Source organism: Sipha flava, unplaced genomic scaffold (assembly GCF_003268045.1).
Source record: "Sipha flava isolate LNK unplaced genomic scaffold, YSA_version1 85_pilon_pilon, whole genome shotgun sequence".
In the NCBI taxonomy this organism is placed as follows: Eukaryota; Metazoa; Arthropoda; class Insecta; order Hemiptera; family Aphididae; genus Sipha; species Sipha flava.
In genome coordinates, this window is record NW_020273627.1 from 915,889 (window position 1) to 921,504 (window position 5,616).

Genomic DNA, 5,616 nt, shown 5'->3' on the forward strand with positions numbered 1-5,616 from the left:
TTGGTGGAAACGCTGGTGCGCAAATACAGCATTATTGTACGGGCATGGAAGAAAAAGCGAAAGTTATCATGTGTTAACAAGTGAGTGATATTATGGCGGCACTATTTTACGTTTTTATGCATTTCGATTACCTACGTCATTGCTCACTGGTCGATTTGTTTGCTCATAAATATGACTTTAAATCGACATTGCCAACAAAACAATGCCAACGTTTGACGAATAAAACGTTTGGTGTGAATAGTTCCAGTCAAAACAATGTGTTACATTTTAACGGTGTAAATGGGGAGCGTTCATCTAAAATTTAAACATGCGCAATCGTTTTTCTGATGTGAATACATCGATTAAATGATAACTGTTTAAATCCCAGCGAATAACCACAGAAGTATTTAATCGCGTCCACGCTCAGATAAACCGCCTAGTGTGCAATGCACTCATAGCATATTTTTAAAATTTAAAATTATAACATTTCATCTAAAGGACCACGGAAATCTTAAGGCAAATAGTTTTTTCAAATAGAACAATATTACAAAACTTTTGTGTGACTATCCCCTAAGTGAACGCGGCAAAATCGAATTTGCGGTCATATTCCGACATTTTTTGTTTGTTGACGCGTAATGTGTTTTGAAGTATTATATGCAGTATTTTAATTATAAATATATATACAGATATAGATATATATTATAAATATATATCTATATATTTATGTACATAAATACGATAGTGGAAATAAAACTAAAAAAATGAGAAATGTAATGCTAATCCAGTCAGAGTTGAATCTCATTGCTAGGTGTAGTCATAAATTAAGTGATGTCCCTGCTGACGGATTTTATGAATTTTACACGCTTTTGTTCAGTTCTTTTCTACATTTTCTTTTTTAATTTTTTGCTAAAAACTATGTCAAAAAATCAACTAAAAATGTAATTGAATTTAGAAAAACAATTACACCGTGCCCTATGTAAAAAAACGTATAATCAGTACTACAACAAACTACATAAGATATATTAGATTTATTTAAATTTGGTAAGCATTTTTCGAGTAGGAAAATTAAAAAAATTAAGGAAAATATTGATTACACTATAAATAATGAATCATTTATATTTTCACAATATTATTAATTAATAACAATTTTAGTTAGGATTATACAGTCGAGTCGCGATATCTCATCTTTCACTCAGATAGTGTCGTACGATGATCCAAATGAAATAATTTCAAGGCTTTATCTATTAACATCGTCGGAAGGGACTGGTAATACTAGTGTAAACAACTAAATGACGTCCATTTTAAAAGATATACATGAATGAAATTTAATAGTATAATGACTGCATTAGAACAAATTGCTAACCAACTACCTACATCGCACAACAAGAAAAATATTTCCTCAACGGAATATTATAACTAGGTTTAAATATAATTTTTAGCAGGCTGATTTCATGGATATGTAAGTGCATTCAAAAACAAATTATGATTTTAAGTATACTTTAATTGTGGTAGATATATTTAAAAAACATATATGGGCTTAGATTAAATATTAATATCAATGTCGGTGCTAGGTATTACGGGGCCCTGGACATGGGTATTAGCCTTTAGATTCTCAGAGAGGGGCGAAATTCTAGCTTTTTTTTTAAATCAGGATTTTTTAAAAAAAATACTGTTTTTCTTCGAATTTTCATCAATAACTATAGAGAAAATAAATATTTATATTATTATTTATTGTAGGAATCCTATTCGACGAGTATCGTCAAAATATTACGCTTTCGTTGTATCGATAACGATTTACTTTGTAATTTGTACTATGGCTAAATTTAGATATCATTTTCCAAATAACTTATGATAGGCATAATATAGATTTATAATTTTTTGGTATAAAATGTCAATGTGTCTCACGGTATTAAGATGATAATTAAAAATCACCTTTAACAAGCGCGAGGCCTTGGAAAAATATCCCATTTGTCCTCCCCTAGCGCCAGAACTGATTAATATATAATACAAATAATAAGAAAATACAGAAATTTAAAATGTATGGCAAAATAAGATAACACAAATATTAACGTCAATTCAGTTAAGGTTAAGTACGAATTGGACTATTAAGATATTTACTCCATACATATAAGTCTAAAAACAATAATTTAGGAACTATTACATAGTTTAACAATCCAATATTAGGATTTTTTTACAATGAAGAAATAAAAAACAAACCTGTTTTCCGAACACATTTCTTATTGATATTATAAAAAAACATAAAAATAAATCATGTGTATCATGACTTGATTTTGATTCAAAAGATTATTCATGAATATCATCATTAGATATTAACACGTATTAATTTGAACGCAGCTCAATCGAAGCAGATTTCAATAAAATTAAAATATTATACAATAATTAATAATATTAATTTAAAGTAAATCTAAGTTAAAATCTTATAAACATAACACAATTTAAACTTAATTATTAATATTTTTTTCAAATAAAAACACAATACGTTTAATTAATTATTAATTTAGAACATTTATATTTCATAAGTAAAATTGTTACTCATATAGATACTATTTTATTTACACTTCGTGAAATAATTCTACCCAAATGTATACATGTGAATCGACATAAGATGATTGAAATAAAATATACAATCTTTAAAATTAAGTTCTATGATATAACATCATGCTCATCATTCAATCACTTATTACTAATTTTATAACCATTTTTTTTTCTAGGATTTTCCATACATTTTTTATAAACATTATTTTCCATTACTTTCCAAAATTTAAATTTTAAATATTTTAAATTTAAATTTAGTTCAATTTCATTTTTAGTCCTTATTCTCATACTTATACATTTTCAAAAAATTATTTGTACACAAAAATATATACAGCAGTTAATACAAACAGTGGCGTACAGTCGCAGCTATAGTTCAAACAGCCCTGGAGCCAAATCATATTATTACGCCCTGTGTTTACCTATAAATTATTACAAATTTGCATAGCAATGGCATTCTGACTTATTTTGAATTGATTGGTAGTTATATTTGACAGTTTGGTGTTCTGTGACGGAAAACATGAAACCCCATGAATAAAATATAGATAATTAAATATTAATAAAGAAATATAAATAATATTAAGGTGTATAATTACTGCCCCAAGATATCTTTTTAACGGATACTGAGGAACTCTCATCAAAAGATGAACAATAAATTTATAATTTTAATTACTTTGTATAAATTTAAAAACAAACCAATTTAATTGCAATTGTAATTGTAAAAGCACATAATGTACTGAAACATTTTAAATAAATAGATGAAAAATAAAGGTATATAATTATAATAATAATAGTTAAAAAGAAACCACCAAGAGATGATTGAATAAGTGGTTTATGAGATTACCAACAAAATATAATTTCATATTTTAAAAAACTATTTTCTAATATGCCTGTGCAATGGTAGTAAACATTTTGGATTGCACATGTTTCTGTTGTTTACAAGTCCCCAGGCATTGCATAGACACAGTTATGCCCAAGACCACTTTTCTAGGCTCGGTTATGGTCAGGTATATTTCCATAGGATCGGTTGTGGCCAGATTTATCATTGGCTCAGCAATAACCAAATCCACTTCCATTGGCTCGATTATGTCTTGGGCTCACCTGATTTCTTTTTGATCAGGGTATTATATAGAGGTGACGGTTGCAGGTCAAACACTAAACCTTGCACTCCGAATTCCGTCTGCATTCCTAATTCATTTTCCAAAAGTGCGTTCTGGCAAAGGACGGGATAAGTCGTTTTGAATGTATTTTCGTTCCAGAATTTCATTGCTACTCTTATAGTATTTAATATATATTGAACTTATCCCCGAGCGGCGTACGACGTATCGTAAATTTTTAATTTAGACAATGTCAATTTTATTCGTTATATAATATAATACATATATTTTTTTTTATTTGTTTAGTTGTACTCGGGTCGCGTAATTCGTAATTCGTGCGAATGTCGGTCGTGTTCGTTCGCTCGCAGCTGGAGGCATGTGTTGTTTGAAAATGTGCGCTAAAACAAGGCGACGATGTTAGCTCATGCGACCCTGATACTCGTGTGTTCTTGATTTGAGTACCACGTGCATTTATGACGAAACTCTTGTGTCTATTATAATTATAATATAATATATATAATATAATAATATTATGTTATACATGTAATAGTTATATATAATTATAATTTTATATTTTCAGTTCCAAATATGACTTGAAGACTTGTTAGGTAACAGTGAACCGCTTACACGAAAGATCGGGACGTTAATGAGTAGGTATCCAAATCAAGTGTCTTGTAGTCTTGAACAAATAAATTCTCTTGTAAAAGAACAATTAGAAACGGTTCCGTCTCGACGTTTTTACTCGTTCCTAAGATCAAACGGTCAAATCAAACCAAAAGTGCCGTGTCGTTTAAGGATGGATAATTTATGATTGTTGAGTTTATTCAGTGTTAAAGAATGAATCGGTTAATTGATTATTTTACAAAACATTTCTAAGAAGATTTAACAATTACTTTTTTTTACCATAGTCGATGCAACTCTATGATAAATTCCGTACAAATAAAAACGATTTTATTGTGGAATAAACAGGAACTGACACTCTGATATGCTCTAGATATTAAATACAAATACATTAATAAAATATTAATTTGATAAATTGATTTACGTTTTATAAAATGTTGATAATTTTTTTCTAAATGTAATCATTTTAATTTATAGGATCTCGATTTTTTCTCTTTCATAAATCTTGTAATTTGTTTTGCAAAATTTACAACTTTCTTAGTTTTTATTTTTATTTTTTGAACTTAATACAGTGGCGTAGCCAGGATTTTTAAATGGGGGGGGGGGCTAACCACTTTTTGGATAAGTAAGGTAAGAGAGGATACGAAAATTCACCCTTAACCCCCCCCCACCATCTACCACCAAGTTTCTAAACTTAATTCAAGCATTTTAGTATAGTTTTAAAAATATTTATTAATATATAATTTATAATAATAATAATAATAATTTTGGTTTTAGTGTTCAGTCCCTTGCTCCACTCTGACAGCTGCATCCTCTTAGGCGAATTTCTGGCAAATTCAGTTATTATTTCACTTTCATCGAATTGCTCTTTTTTTTATTTATATAAGCCATAGCTAACCCATTCTGTCTGTTTTCCGATATAGTGCTTCTTAAAAAAATTTTGAAGCGATTAAGTGCTGAAAACGATCTTTCCGGAGTGAAAGAGGTAACTGGTAATGTGGCGAATAATTGTAAAAGTATTTTAATGTTAGGTCGAAGATTTGTGCGATGAGAGAGTGAATCAAGAGCAGAATTCGGTTTTGGAATAGTATTTTGACTCTATTGTTGCCTCCATATGAACAGGTCAGCTCTGATTGTAGATGAAGTATCATCATGGAGATCTTGGACATATATTTTAGCAGCTTTTATAATATTTTTATCGTCATACATATTTAAATTGGCCGGAATAAGTCCTTCAAGTGGCATAACATCAATAAGCCTTTGATTAAAACGAGCATCCATTGATTCTATTAAATAATCAAGATACATTATACATATAAACACGGCCCATGGGGGGGGCTATAGCCCCCTTAGCCCCCCCCCCCCC